Source organism: Staurois parvus, unplaced genomic scaffold (assembly GCF_062004578.1).
Source record: "Staurois parvus isolate SC_StPar_1 unplaced genomic scaffold, SC_StPar_1.0 ptg000071l, whole genome shotgun sequence".
NCBI lineage: Eukaryota > Metazoa > Chordata > Amphibia > Anura > Ranidae > Staurois > Staurois parvus.
In genome coordinates, this window is record NW_028317867.1 from 9,008,514 (window position 1) to 9,025,290 (window position 16,777).

General features: G+C 40.2%; 1 protein-coding gene across 1 annotated transcript in view; it reads left to right on the forward strand.

Annotated features, from left to right (window-relative positions):
* Positions 1–16,074, forward strand: part of VPS37A (VPS37A subunit of ESCRT-I) — a 56,077-nt gene extending 40,003 nt beyond the window's left edge. The window contains exon 12 of the mRNA XM_089669309.1: positions 15,820–16,074. The gene's annotated coding sequence lies outside the window, so the exon portion shown is untranslated. The remainder of the gene's footprint in view (positions 1–15,819) is intronic.
* Positions 16,075–16,777: the final 703 nt, after the last annotated feature.

Genomic DNA, 16,777 nt, shown 5'->3' on the forward strand with positions numbered 1-16,777 from the left:
AAAAAGGCCATTCAAAAGTGTTGGGGACTTTCACAAGGAGTGGACTGAGGCTGGAGTCAGTGCATCAAGAGCCACCACACATAGACGGATCCTGGACATGGGCTTCAAATGTCATATTCCTTTTGTCAAGCCGCTCCTGAACAACAAACAACATCAGAAGCATCTTACCAGGTCTGTTGCTCAGTGGTCCAAAGTCCTCTTTTCTGATGAGAGCAACTTTTGCATCTCATTTGGAAACCAAGGACCCAGAGTAAGGCGGAAGAATGGAGAGGCACACACTGCAAGATGCTTGAAGTCCAGTGTGAAGTTTCCACAGTCTGTGTTGATCTGGGGAGCCATGTCATCTGCTGGTGTTGGTCCACTGTACTTCATTAGGTCCAGGGTCAACGCAGCCATCTACCAGGAGATTTTGGAGCACTTCATGCTTCCTTCCGCAGACGAGCTTTATGGGGATGCTGACTTCATTTTCCAGCAGGACTTGGCACCTGCCCACACTGCCAAAAGCACCAAAACCTGGTTCGATGACCTTGGGAATACTGTGCTTGATTGGCTAGCAAACTCGCCTGACCTGAACCCCATAGAGAATCTATGGGGCATTGCCAAGAGAAAGATGAGAGACATGAGACCAAACAATGCAGAAGAGCTGAAGGCCGCTATTGAAGCATCCTGGTCTTCCATAACCCCACAGCAGTGCCACAGGCTGATAGCTTCCATGCCACGCCGCATTGAGGCAGTAATTGCTGCAAAAGGGGCCCAAACCAAGTACTGAGTACATAATGCATGCTTATACTTTTCAGAGGTCCGATATTGTTCTATGTACAATCCTTGTTATATTGATTGCATGTAATATTCTAATTTTCTGAGATTGTGGATTTGGGGTTTTCATGAGCCGTAAGCCATAATCATCACAATTATGACAAATCACGGCTTGATCTATCTTGCTTTGCATGTAATGAGTCTATTTCATATATTAGTTTCACTTATTTCAGTAATGCAACTTAAAAGGTGAACTTTTGCACGATATTCTAATTTTTCGAGTTTCACCTGTATATCTTGTCAGCAACAAGGTTTTTCCTTTCCTTTTGTTTTTCCTTTTTTTTTCCCTACTAAGCTTATTATTTAACTGGGGCAGCACAGTGGCTAAATAGTTCACACTTCCACCTAGCAGCACTAGGGTCGTCAATTCAAATCCCAACCACAGCACCACCTACCTGGAGTTTGCCTGAGTCTGCGTAGGTTTCCTCCGGATACTCCGGCTTCCTCCCACACTCCAGACATGCTGGTAGCTTAATTGGCTCCTGCCACAATTGCCCCTAGTATGTGTATGTATGAATGTGAATTAGGAACCTTTGATTGTAAACTCCTTAAGGGCAGGGACTGATGTGAATGTACAATATATATGTAAAGTGCTGTGTAAATTGACGGCCCGCATAAATTACTGTAATGAATAACAGTTACAGCAGGCATTGAAAGATCACAGCAAAACAACTCACAGAACAGCAGTACTGCATTCAACAGTGACATAAGTACTACATCTACATACATTGCAATATGGTGCATTGCGCTGCACCTGAGGGAAGTCCATGTCTGCTTTCTTATTCAGTTACTTGGCTTGACTAGCAGTTCAGATATCGAGATATAGAGACTATGCTGAACACTAAATTTTTCATTTTTAAATAATGAGGGACACTACGGATAGGAGGAGGTAGATTATAGCATCCTGACAGAATTTTTTCGGGAACATCAGGTATAGGAGAGGATAGGGGTCTGGGGCAAAAGCAGGGCGTTGTTGGGAAGGAAGAGAAGGTAGCAGGAATGCAGTTAGAATAGAAAAGGGGGATACTGAAGTGGTGAAAATAGAGAGGAGAGAGAGAAGCTTTAAAAGTCTGTGGAATACTGAAATTGCACCCAGTGAAATCATGTTTTTGCACATTTCTTTGTCTTGTCCCTAAAGAGATGCTGTAAGCTTGTCCATAGACCTGATATCATTCACCCTGGCAAACCATTAACCAATGGGTGGGGGTTTAGACTGCTTCTAGAACCTGGGGATGCATGTCCTGGCCATGTTCAACAAGTGAATCAGCCACAATTAATTTTACCTTTTATTGCACAAAGGTGTCAAATTCATAGACTGCAGCAGGATTATTACTTAATGTAATGTCAGTGAGCTGGTTGATGATTTTATGAGCTGTCACCAGAATAGATATGCATTAATGTTCTGGTATGTGCATTACATTGCCAGCATTTGTCACTGTGCTGTGAAAATAATTTAGTGAGGACAGAGGGGGCCCCATTTCCCTTCTAAATATTTACAGAAATGTTGGAAACCATCTGTGGAAAGTGCTAGTTAGTTGCTCCAGGGATCTATAATGACTACAGATGCTCTGTATCCATCTACACTACCTCTGTGTCAAACTGTGTTTTCCACAAAGGGGAACATCTCAGTTTAGTGACCAGAACCAGGTAGCAAGTTTCCAAGATTCCGGTTCCAGGTTTGTGTTTGCCATGATGGAGTTGATGTCATCTTTTCTATGCGTGAATAGAGTCATGAAAGTCTGATGTTGGTGTAGCTCTTCATCTGTTGTCTGGGCTTGTCTGTCAGGGTGAAGGAGCACAGGCATTCTTGGACAGATGTGTACTCTTAAACATACAGTGGATATAAAAAGTCTACACACCCCTGTTAAAATGTCATGTTTCTGTGCTGTAAAAAAAATGAGACCGATAAATAATTTCATAACTTTTTCCACCTTTTTAATGTAACCTATAAATTATACAACTCAATTGAAAAACAAAACTGAAATCTTATGGGGGGGGGGGGGGGGTAAACATACAAATCTAAAATAATGTGGTTGCATAAGAGTGCACACCCTGCTATAACTGGGGCTGTAGCTGTGTTCAGAATTAAGCAAACAAAGAACAACAAACTGAAATCTTGTAGGTGGAGGGAAGTAAAATAAAAAAACTAAAATTAATATGGTTGCATAGATGTGCACACCCTTAAACTAATACTTTGTTGAAACACCTTTTAATGTTATTCCAGCACTCAATCTTTCTGGGTATGAGTCTATCAGCATGGCAGTATTTGCCCACTCTTTGTTGCAAAAACACTCCAAATCTGTCAGATTGCAAGGACATCTCCTGTGCACAGCTCTCTTCAGATCACCCCACAGATATTCGATCTGGCTGGCTGGGCCATTCCAAAACTTTACTCTTCTTCTGGTGAAGCCATTCCTTTGTTGATTTGGATGTATGCGTTGGGTCGTTGTCATGCTGAAAGATGAAGTTCCTCTTCATGTTCAGCTTTCTAGCAGAAGCCTAAAGGTTTTGTGCCAATATTGACTGGTATTTGGAACTGTTCATAATTCCCCCTACCTTGACTAAGGCCCCAGTTCCAGCTGAAGAAAAACAGCCCCAAAGCATGATGCTGCCACCACCATGCTTCACGGTGGGTATGGTGTTCTTTTGGTGATGTTCAGTGTTGTTTTTGCACCAAACATATCTTTTGGCATTATGGCCAGAAAGTTCAACCTTGGTTTCATCAGACCATAGCACATTTTCCCACATGCTTTTAAGAGACATCAAATGTGTTTTTGCAAAATTTAGCCAGGCTTGGATGTTTTTCTTCATAAGAAAAGGTTTCCATCTTTCTACTCTACCCCATAGCCCAGACATATGAAGAATACGGGAGATTCTTTTGGCATTATGGCCAAAAAAGTTCAACCTTGGTTTCATCAGACCATAACAAGTTTCCTACATGCTTTTGGGCGATTTCAGATGTGTTTTTGCAAAATTTATCCAGGCTTAGAAGCCTTTTCTTACAAAGAAAAACATCTGTCTTGTCATTCTACCCTATAGCCCAAACCTATGAAGAACATGGGAGATTTTTGTCATATGTACTCCGCAGCCATTACTTGCAAGATACTCCTGTAGCTCTTTTAACCTCTTCATGCCGGCCGCACACAAATGTGTGGCCTCCCGGAGTCTGGGCCTAGACGCCAAGCGGCCGCACATTTTGCGCGCAATTAACAAAAACCATGCTGAGAGCATGCACCCTGCGCTCCCAGCACACATGTCCGGTACTCACGGAAAGGTCCCGGTCTGCTCTTTCGATCGGGACCTTTCCCGATCATGTGACCGCCGTGATGATGCTTCCCGGCAGTCACATGATCCCTAAACCCTGCCCGCCCATCCAGGCTTCTGAAACTCTTTAAAGGGCTGGGAGGCGCCGGCGGGAAGAGGTTAATGTTGCTGTAGGCCTCTTGGCAGCCTCCCAGACCAGTTTTCTTCCCGTCTTTTCATCAATTTTGGAGGGACGTCCAGTTTTTGGTAATGTCACTGCTGCGCCATATTTTCTCCACTTGATGATGACTGTCCTCAACTGTGTTCCATGGTATATCTAATGCCTTGGAAATTCTTTTGTACCCTTCTCCTGATTGATACCTTTTAACAATGAGATCCCTCTGATGCTTTGGAAGCTCTCTGTGGACCATGGCTTTTGCTGTAGGATGCAACTAAGAAATCAGGAAAGACCTAGTAGAACAGCTGAACATTTGGGGTTAATCAGAGGCACTTTAAATGACGGCAGGTGTGTACTGACTCCTATTTAACATGATTTTGAATGTGGTTGCTTAATTCTGAACACATCTACAGCCCCAGTTATAAGAGGGTGTGCACACTTATGCAACTACATTATTTTAGTTTTATGTTTACCCCCCCCCCCCCCCATAAGATTTCAGTTTTGTTTTTCAACTGAGTTGTACAGTTTATAGGTCACATTAACGGTGGAAAGAGTTCTGAAATTATTTATCTTTGTCTCATTTTTTTTACATCACAGAAACCTGACATTTTAATAGGGATGTGTAGACTTTTTATATCCACTGTAAACCAACATAAACATGTGTAGTTCTGTGCCAAAATTAACAATTTGTTTGATCGTGAGTGGAAAAACAACTGCTGCTGACACAAAGTTCACAGATGCAAAAAAAAACCCCTCAAAATGTAATTCACAAAGTGCAGCGCTATTTTTTTTTTTTTATTATTATTATATCTTTTATTCATTTTACCTTATAAAACAAACAGTTCAAATGTTACAATCACACATTTTCCATATCCAATTTTTACAAAATCCCTTCTCCCCCCTTCCTCGGCCAGTCACCTCCTACTATTCTCTTTTTTCATCCTCTTCCTCTATACACCTCTTCCATCCGACCTCCACCTTCCTCTCTCCTTCTCCACCTAGCAGTAAGGAAAAAGAGACCTTCAATCTTTCCCCTTCCCCTCTTCTACACTCCTATCTGTTCTAAATATCTGTTAGTTGTTTAAAACCTATCCATTTTTTCCAGGCTTTTTTACATTTTGTAATTTTATCCTCTCCAATATGGTATAGTTCCTCCATCCTGTGGGTATATATACTCCACTCTGTTTATCCAATCTTTTATTTTGGGGGTTTCCCATATCTGCCAAAATCTAGGGATCAATCATTTGGCTGCATTTATTAAATATCATCATGTACCTATATTTTTTCACTGTAAAATCTGAATTGTGAAATAAGCAGACCCAAGGGTTTTTCAGTATTATTATAATTCCCATTATCTCCTGTATTTGTTGTATTATTCCTTGCCAGAACTCTTGTATTTTAGGACACATATATGTCCACCATATATGTACCATAGTTCCTTCCATGCCACACCCCTCCAACATAAAGGTAAACTCTGTGATCTTTGCTTATGTGCCACACTAGGTGTAATTCATTTAAATATTTTTTTCTTGCTCATCCAATTTTGTTCCAAGCTCTTTTTCCCACTTTCCCAAGAACGGTGGAGAAACAGATCCAGATATATTGCTAAGGATATTATAAATGCAAGAAGTTACATGTTTACGTATTGTTTCCTGACTGAAAAAACGTTCCAGTGGATACATGTCCTCCACCGCCCTTGGTGTCTGTGGGAGCACTGCAACAAAATGTCTCCGTTAATAGTAACGCCACTCACCTAACACAAAAAATAAGCCTTTTCTTGTTTTTTAAATCTAAAAAATAACACCATTCCCCTTTTTCAGTTTTATCTTTCAAACGTGCATTTTTATCTTTTATCCATTTACCTGCAATGTTCTCTTTCCCCGGAGAGAAGAGATCTGTTCCCTCCAACGGTATTGACAGTGAGTTGTACTCCCAGCTCATTTGCTTATGAATTCTATCCCATACCCTTATAACATTCCGTGTTAAAGTGCTTATATTTTCCGAAAAAAATTTGATACTGTTGTGAGAGCCAAATTGTGTTTATCTAATTGTGAACCACTTATTTTCCATTTTTACCCAAATTTTCCCATGTGTATTATATATCCAATCAGCTATTTGTGAAATCAGCACAGAACAATAGTATCTCCTGAAATCCGGCACATCTAAACCCTCATTAGTTTTATTTTTACACAATGCTTCATAACTAACCCTTGGTGTTCATTTACCCATATATATTTAAGTATAATCTTTTTTTATAATCCCAAAAAATGGCCCACCTAGATAGATATATTGGGAGCGTATGAAATTTATGCAGGATCTTTAGAACTATCACCATCTTTACCATATTTATGCGACCCACCCAAGAGAGTGACCCTATTTGATATTTTCCTCAATTTATCCTTAACTCATTTATTAATGGGATATAATTTATCTGATAAAGGTTCTTTAGGGAAGGAGTTAACTTTACTCCTAAAAAACTTAATTCTCTTTTTCTCCATACAAAGGGAAAAGCTTTCAGTAAAATCTGTCTCTCTGTCTTTGGAATTGTAATTTTTAATATCTCTGATTTTGAAGGGTTAATTTTCAGGTTTGATAGCGCTCCATAATATTTAAAAATTTTCATTAGGTTGGGTAATGTTACTCTGGGGTTCATGATACAAAATAACATCTCATCTGCTTAAGCCGCGACTTTGTTCTTCATCTCCTATCAAAATTCCCTTTTATGTCTATACTCTTTCGGACAGTCGCTAATGGTTCTAAAGATATAACAAAAAGCAATGGAGAGAGTGGACAACCTTGCATTGTTCCATTGTACTTATTAAAAAATTGTGACAATGAACCATTGACTTTCACCGCTGTTGATGGAAAACTATACAGCTTTCTTCTCCATTGTACTATCCTGGGTCCAATTCCTAATACCGCCAATGTGTCAATCATCAATCCCCAATCCACCCTATCGAAGGGTTTTTCGCCATCAGTCGACAGAACCAACGCCGAACCAGTCTTTCTCTTACTCTTTTGCAAAAGAAGCCATGATCTCAATCCATTATCCCTTCCTTCCCTCCCTGGTACAAATCCCACCTGGTCTATATGTATCCAGTCCGACATCAACTCCTTCATCCTGTTTGCTAAAACCTTTGCATATCATTTTTGTGCATATCATTTTGTGTCTATATTTAATAGTGATATAGGTCTTTAACTGGCGCATTGGGATAGAACGTTCCCCTCTTTCGGTATAATTGTAATGTATGCCTGCAGCGACTCTTTACTCATTTTCATCTCCTAGTGCATTCATGTACAAGCATATTTTTGGCACAAATTATTCTTTAAATTTCCTATAATATCTCAACATATCACCATCTGTTCCAGGGCTCTTTCCTATGGCTGTGCTCTTCAATGCTGCATAGATTTCTTCCTGCGATATTGGTTTTTCCAAAGCTACTAACCTCTATTCCTCTAGCCTGGCTAATTTGGCTTCTTTAGTTTTTAGATTTTATATCCTATAATTTGCTATAATATTTTTTAAACATTTTAGCGATATCAGTGGTTGAATAAACCATTTCTCCATTCTCATCTCATCTTTAATTTTCTCTATAGAATTCCTCGATTTCCTTTACCTTAGCCTTCTCATTAAATATTTTCCTGGTCCATTCCCCCACTGATATTTCTTTAGCCACCATGTTAAACACTCTTCCCGTTTCCTGTTCCATTATATCCTTCAATTCCTCTCTTTTCAAAGTTATCTTCTGTTGTAACTCCACATCTATTTTCTTTTTATATAATTGTTCTAGGTCATATAATTCCTCAGTTAGTAGTTTTATTTTCTTTCTCCGTTCTTTTTTTTTTTCGGCCCCTATCGAGATCAAAATTCCCATAATGTACGCCTTATGTGCTTCCCAGACTGTAGCCACGGATATCTCTTCAGTCTCATTAAGTATAAAATATTGCTCTATCTCCTTCTCTAATTCCTGTATAAGTGTCTCATTTAGTTACTTCTGTTCCTTTCCCTTCCTCACCTTAAATCTCATTGCGACAGGTGCATGGTCTGGTAAATTCCAATATTGAAGTAATGTCATTATCAAAGACTCCAAGAGTCTGTTTTCTATCATTATATAGTCCAACCTTGAGTACATCCTGTGTGCCGGAGAGAAGAAGGTATAGTCTCTGTCTCTTGGATGTTTAATTCTCCATGTGTCCAACAATTGAAACTGATATAACATTTTTTTAACCAACTTTAGACTACTACCTCCGTCCCTCTGCGCCTGTAGTGATGTGCCCATCCACGGATCCATGCAGAAATTAAAATCTCCTGCCACAATCCGCTGACTCTTCTTAAAATCCTTAAGTTTTCTTAATCAACCCTCCAGATATACCATTGGGTTCTTATTAGGGCAGTAGATATTCACTAATGTACATTCTATTCCCTGTAATTTCCCTCTCAAGAACAAAAACTGACCACCTGGGTCTACCAATCTATCTTCCATAGCAAAGCTAACATTTTTTGCACCACCCCTTTTACACGTTTAATTGGGTAATCAGCATAAAACCAAGTTGAATAATATTTGGAGTATAACTTAACATTTGTATCCTGGGATAAATGGGTCTCCTGTAAAAACATCAATAGAATGTTGCTGAATTTCCCTAAGGATCTTATACCTTTTTAGTCAGAGTGTTCAATCCTTTCACATTGCATGTCATAAAATTACACACATTCATACCTACTACTTCCTCTATTCTCCATCTATATAACAACTCAAAGGGGGACAGATATGTACATTTTGGAACAGGGTGAAGATTTCCTCAGGGTGACCTTTACCTCCCCTTCTCTCCCCCTCCTAATACCCCTTGGCCCCTATTCTAGCCCTGGAATCAGCTGTGGCGGCTAATTCCCCCCATCGATTCCTCTTCAGGGTGGGACTCAGATCACATACACTGTGACATACATATCCAGACCACTATCTTCAAACTTTAAAATGACCAGTGTCATATTGAGCCTCCCGATGCCCTTCTTTTCTTTTCTTTTGCTTTTTTTTCCCCCTCCACCCTACCTCCTTACTGTGTCTACCTTTTTATACCTTGTATCTAATCAGCTATTTCAACAAAAAAAAAAAGGAGGAAAGAACACCACCTGTAAATGCAGCCTTTCTATCCTAGTCTCTATTTACAAACCAGTTGCCACATATTTTTTCCAAATACTGGACTCTCCTTGGTCCCTTCAAACCATCCTGGAATATCTATTATCTGTAAGTCTAGTCTTTCACAAAAGGTCTTTAGATCTTCTGAGAACCTCAGCCTCGCTGATTGTCCATCTTTCCACCTAATTAGGCATGCTGGAAAGCCCCAGCTATATCGAACATTCCCCTTGCGCATCAAGTCCAGTAATGGTTTCAAAGCTCTCCTAGCCAGAGTCACTGGTGCTATGTCCGTGAAAATTTGCAAACTCGCTCCTCCACATTTTCTGGAATTCCACGCAGCTTCTTCCAGATGTTGACTTTATCTTCATAACGATGGAATCGCACAATTACATCTCTAGGAGCATTGGGGGCCACTTCCTGGGGTTGCTTAACCCTGTGCACGCTATCTATTTTCAGTTGTTCTGTCATTGCCCTACCCATTATCGGATTAAATAGAGAATGGTGGATCTACCAAGTCCAGTTTTGCATATTTTATAAATACATTCATTTGGAAATCTGTATGTTCCTGCGTTTAAGTCTGTTCTTTGTCCTTTGCTGGCACACTGCAGTTGGTTACTATTTACATCCATTGGTTCTAAGCTCTGCACCTACCTCAGTCCTCATCTCAAGTTTTGGAAACTTGTTCTGAATGAAGATCATCTTTGGAAAGACAGGTCTTCTTTGGCAAAGAGAAAAAAGTGATGGGGCCATAGGATTCCTGCTTGCCGTAGTAATTTTTAAAATTGTAATCACAGTGCTAAAACAGATTGAGAATGTTCCATTAAGAAAAAAGAGATTTGTATGAATCTTGAAAGCTTAGCTGTACCCTAGGACATGGCATTCTTGTTGTAACCTGTATAACCTCATCTAACGGGAACTGAGGAGATCTCATATAATCCTCCTTATCCACTGGGTGTGTTAAATGTGCTATCCCTTTGATGAGGTTAATACTAAACCTTGGGATTACCTCCCAAGAATTGATGTGCCTATGTCAAAGGTGTCTGGCAAGTGACCTGGCCAGTCATTTGATGTCCTGAGTAGCCTCAAGAATCCTGTAAACCGCACCCCTTGTAAAAAGGTTTGTGTAGCTGCTATTGTTTTGTTCTATGTTGACTTTTAACTAGGTACTGTAAGTTGTGGCTGATCTAATTTACAGGAACATCTGGAGGAGTAGATATTGGTGGACATTTCTCATTTATTAGATGTACTGTACCTTTTATGCTGATGACTTTTTTTTTTTTTTTTAACTTTAAAGCAGAACCTCCCCTATAAGGGGAAGTTCTGCTCCACAACCCAACCCTACCATATTTACAATTTAATTTTTTTGGGGGGGGGGGGGGGGATATAGAGCAGAAGATCGCTTCCTACTTCCCTAGCTGCAACTTTCTGAGACTCATCCCAGGAGGCTGTGGGCCATTCACAGAGCATAGCACAGTTCACGCATGTGCAGTTGGAAGCCAGCTGTGAAGCCACAAGGAGTCACAGCTGGATTTCCACAGTTAGCATGGCAGCGCAGGGGAACTGAAGACCAGCGAAGAACTAGTTCCAGTGAGGCCGGCGCTGGATCCCTGGACAGGTGAGTGCCTGTTTATTAAAAGTCAGCAACTACAGTATTTGTAGCTGCTGAGTTTAACTAAACTTAAGCTTAAAAGGTTTATTAATTTCCTGTGCTGATTTAACATGCAGAAGGATGAAATGGTTGTCTTTCCTGATCATTACAATGGACTTGCTGTATATCAAAGTGTGCACTAAGAGCCACCTGAAGCAAGCAATCCAATTCAGATTTTGCATTTCTACACAGCAGCGAATATGGAGAATCAGACCGTTCATGCCACAGATACTTTTGATAACGAGAGAGAGACACCCCTAGTCTGTTAATCCAGGGGGGAAGAAAAAAAAGGCAGTACTCATCCTAACCACCAGGTGACTGCAATGTCCTGCCATTTGCACACAATAGTTTAATAGTGCAGTATAGAAAGTGAATGATGCTTTTGTACCAAAAAATTAAGGCTTCCATTGAAAGTTAACTTGGTCTTTAACCGCTAGCCTACCGGGCACTTACAGTCAGGTCCATAAATATTGGGACATCGACACAATTCTAACATTTTTGGCTCTATACACCACCACAATGGAATTGAAATGAAACTAACAAGATGTGCTTTAACTGCAGACTGTCAACTTCAATTTGAGGGTATTTACATCCAAATCAGGTGAACGGTGTAGGAATTACAACAGTTTGCATATGTGCCTCCCACTTGTTAAGGGACCAAAAGTAATGGGACAATTGGCTTCTCAGCTTTTCCATGGCCAGGTGTGTGTTATTCCCTCATTATCCCAATTACAATGAGCACATAAATGTCCAGAGTTCATTTCAAGTGTGCTATTTGAATTTGGAATCTGTTGCTGTCAACTCTCAAGATGAGATCCAAAGAGCCGTCACTATCAGTGAAGCAAGCCATCATTAGGCTGAAAAAACAAAACAAACCCATCAGAGAGATAACAAAAACTTTAGGCGTGGCCAAAACAACTGTTTGGAACATCCTTAAAAAGAAGGAACGCTCAGCAACACCAAAAGACCCGGAAGACCATGGAAAACAACTGTGGTGGATGACACAAGAATTCTTTCCCTGGTGAAGAAAACACCCTTCACAACAGTTGGCCAGATCAAGAACACTCTCCAGGAGGTAGGTGTATGTGTGTCAAAGTCAACAATCAAGAGAAGACTTCACCAGAGTGAATACAGAGGGTTCACCACAAGATGTAAACCATTGGTGAGCCTCAAAAACAGGAAGGCTAGATTAGAGTTTGCCAAACGACATCTAAAAAAGCCTTCACAGTTCTGGAACAACATCCTATGGACAGATGAGACCAAGATCAACTTGTACCAGAGTGATGGGAAGAGAAGAGTATGGAGAAGGAAAGGAACTGCTCATGATCCTAAGCATACCACCTCATCAGTGAAGCATGGTGGTGGTAGTGTCATGGCGTGGGCATGTATGGCTGCCAAAGGAACTGGTTCTCTTGTATTTATTGATGATGTGACTGCTGACAAAAGTAGCAGGATGAATTCTGAAGTGTTTCAGGCAATATTATCTGCTCATATTCAGCCAAATGCTTCAGAACTCATTGGACGCCGCTTAACAGTGCAGATGGACAATGACCCAAAGCATACTGCAAAAGCAACCAGAGAGTTTTTTAAGGGAAAGAGGTGGAATGTTATGCAATGGCCAAGTCAATCACCTGACCTGAATCCGATTTAGCATGCATTTCACTTGCTGAAGACAAAACTGAAGGGAAAATGCCCCAAGAACAAGCAGGAACTGAAGACAGTTGCAGTAGAGGCCTGGCAGAACATCACCAGGGATGAAACCCAGCGTCTGGTGATGTCTATGCGTTCCAGACTTCAGGCTGTAATTGACTGCAAAGGATTTGCAACCAAGTATTAAAAAGTGAAAGTTTGATTTATGATTATTATTCTGTCCCATTACTTTTGGTCCCTTAACAAGTGGGAGGCACATATGCAAACTGTTGTAATTCCTACACTGTTCACCTGATTTGGATGTAAATACCCTCAAATTAAAGCTGACAGTCTGCAGTTAAAGCACATCTTGTTCATTTCATTTCAAATCCATTGTGGTGGTGTATAGAGCCAAAAATGTTAGAATTGTGTCGATGTCCCAATATTTATGGACCTGGCTGTATACCCCTTCCTGCCCAGGCTAATTTCCAGCTTTCAGCGCTCTCACACTTTGAATGAAAATTGCGCAGTCATACAACACTGTACCCATATTTAATTTTTATCATTTTTTTTGTGACAGCTTTATTTTGGTGGTAGTTAATCACCTCTGGGTTTTTTATTTTTTTCTTAAACAAACCTGAAAATTGTGGGGGAAAAAAAAGTTTTTTCTTAGTTTTTGTTATAAAACTTTGTAAATAAGTGATTTTTCTCCACTGATATGCACTAATGAGGCTGCAGTGCTGGGCACTGGTAGGTGGCACTGAAAAGCAGCACTGATACACGGCACTTATAGGCAGCACTGATGGGTGACACTGAAAGGCAGCTCAGATGGGCACTGATATGTGGCACTGATGGACACTGACAGGTGGTGCTGCTGGGGCTACACTGATCATCAGTCTACATGTCCCCTCCACAGAGAGCCAATTACCGGCTCTCCTCTCCTCTCGAGTTGTCAGCGTGAGAGGTGAGAAATGCAGATAATTGGCATTTCCCTAGTTACATGTGATCATCTGTGATTGGACACAGCTGATCACATGACCGAGCCGACATCTTCGGCTCTTTCCGTGATCGGTGATCCCCTGTGTCCGAGGGTCACAGCGCACCGCCCTCCCTGAGCTGCACGTGCACGGTGAGAATGGTAGGACGTCATATGACGTCCTCCCAGAACGAGAGAACCACCTTGCGTCCGTCATATTACTATATGGCGGGCGGGAGGTGGTTAATGGAATGTTTACTGCCCATATATAATATAATGAAGTAATGCTAAATTTATTGTGCAGATTGAGTGATTTCTGATTATCTTTTTGTCTCTTGTGAAAATTTGGTGTCAAGTACAAAAGTGGCAATCCACACTAAGGTCTGACTTTCTCGGTAGAGCTCACAAATGAAAACAATGGTGAGCCTCAGTTAAAAATAATTCCAGTTCTGTTACCAGTTGGAGCTCAGTAAATGCATATTTGTGAGAGTGATTCAGTTGTCCTTATGCATTAACAATAAAAAAAAAAAAATCTCCCACCACCCATTCACCATCAATTTCTTGGTAGCATTGTGTCCAAGAGCTGTGACTATCACCACATTCTTGTGATGTTTATAGAGGTTATTATGATTACACCCAATGGCTGCCTTTTCATTCCACCAGAAACATGTTTAATGTTTGTGTAAACCCAATCACTATCTCCTTCTAAAAAGCATTAACTTGTTAAATATAAGGGCTATGTTGACCTTTAACAACAACAAATAAATGCACATTTATTTTGTTTTCTACAGTAAACTGCAATATATTGCACCCACGATCAATGGATGGCAGGTGCAATGTCAGACCGCTGCATACGTTTCTTCCAGCTTTCTGACTGTACCTCTGTACGGGCTTTCAGTTTGAAAGCTGCAGGGAGTGTGAAGGGACTAAATGTGTGCATATCGGCATACTCGCATTTCATTCAAACTACAAGCTGTCTACAAAGTTGGGACTTATAGTTTATGCACATATCCCTATGAATGAATGATGGGGCTCTGTGGGCAAAGCCCCACAGAGCAGTGATGATTTTAAAATGTGAAAACCGCTGCAGAGAATGCCCACCCATTGTGATAGGGAGACTAGCCCTGTCTCCCAATTGTGCTCATGCATTGTCACCCTGTCCTTGAGGCTACAAATGACTGCCAGCGCACATTGCAAAGGCATGTTCCATTGTTTCTACCTCTAGGAAATCCATCCTCAAAAATTATGTGCATCAGTTGGTGGAGTGCATGCATTTAGACAGGAAGTGACTGCAATGAGGCTGCAGGGGAACTGTACTGGCATGCAACATAGAGTTTAAAAAAATAAAAAATCATGCTTTAGAAAACTAAATGTAATCAGGTCAAAATTTTAAATCTATTTAAAAAAAAAAAAAAAAAAAAAAAATTCCCTTTTTATTATCTCAGAGGAATACCAGACACTGTGATGTAGAATATTTGTCTTTTTTTTAGGTAACCATCAGGGATAAAGTGCAACACATTTCATGCACAGAGTTTTCTGAAGGAATAAAAAATGTTTGTGAAGGCCCTTAGCGATGCTAGCTATAGATATTACTTTTAAAACTGAATATGCGCAAATGGGTTTAATCAACGCACCTTTTTGTTCACTGCCAAGAAACTGAGAGCTAAGGTGTGGATCCAACCTGTGTGCCTACCGTACAAGAATGGATAGCAGAGATTAATAAAATCCTAGCATATAGGAAACTGGAAAATTTTCATGCAACCTCTGTAATCATAGAACAGACATTTTAGGATATGTGACAGGCACTCAATGCCTATTACACACATCTCCTACTTGATCCTGAATAGTGACTCTGATGTTTTAAGTCAGATGTATTCGAGCTGCAATGCCATTTACTCATTTTGTGACCTTTTATGTATAAGGGTACGAGACTATGTTCCAAATAGCCCTCCATTTGTGGTGGCACACTTGCATTTCATAATTTCCTCAGATGATTTATGCTCTAACTATACAAGCTTTGAAGAATGTAGGTGAGCTGCTTTTTATTCTTTAGGCAATTGAAGTCTACATAAAACTTGGTTACAGCAGCTGTGTATGGGCAGCATTGGGATGCATTCATACCAGTGAAAGCCAATATTTTCTATATGCTGGCAAAGGTACCTGTTATTCATAAGTTGTTGTTTCTCTCCTACAGGTATCTACAGAGAAGAATTTGGAACCCAAGAAAGCACAGTTTTGTATTTGAGTGGAAGCTGGAAATGACCTTACTTGATTTGTATTATATTCTGTTGATAGACTATTTGGTAGGGTTTGTTTTTGTACAATTTAACCAATCATTTAATTTCACATGCTCTTGAAACTGCTGTAATTATACTTCTAATATATTTTTACTTTCTGTTGCCCATATTGGAATGATTTATATTAAATATTTCTTGTGAACTTCGCCATTGCAATATTTGCAGTGTTATTTGTGGCGGTTTGCCATTCTTTGAGGACTATACATGTTGTTTGTTGCTGGTGGGATTTTGTTTTTTTGTCTTTTTTAAGACCTGATGCACATGGATGGTTTGGTTCATACACCATGACAACCTGGCATTTTTGGGCATGCGGGAAGCACAGCAGCTTATAGCCCACTACCATCAGCCTGTCAATAATTGACAGCTGGAATATTCCACTTCTATACATGGATGTGCACTGTTCCAAGCAGTATTCACATTTAGGGCCATATGCCTTCAGGGGTGTAAGCCCTGAGTGGGGAATTCCTGTGTTTAGGACATATATCTTTGTATGCAAGTACTGCTCAGAACCGCTTACAGGCACCACATATTTCAGCCTGTCAATAGTTGTCTGCTGCACATTTTCCTCCTGGCCACCTAAAAATGCTTTGTTTAATTAGGTGCAACTGTTTATTTATTAATAATAAGGCTTGTCCTGTACAGTTAAAAAACCAAGTACATCTCAGAAAACCGCCCAGCAGCCACCAAAAAGGTGTACCCCTATAAAACACCCGAAGAACAGATTAAAAGTAAATTGTCAGTGCTTAGATATATATTTTTGGTATATCATAAGGAAACAATAAATGTGTAATATCAAATCTCTGTATCATTCAACCTGCTAAAAAGAACTGTGCATATAATTCCAATCAAGTCTCT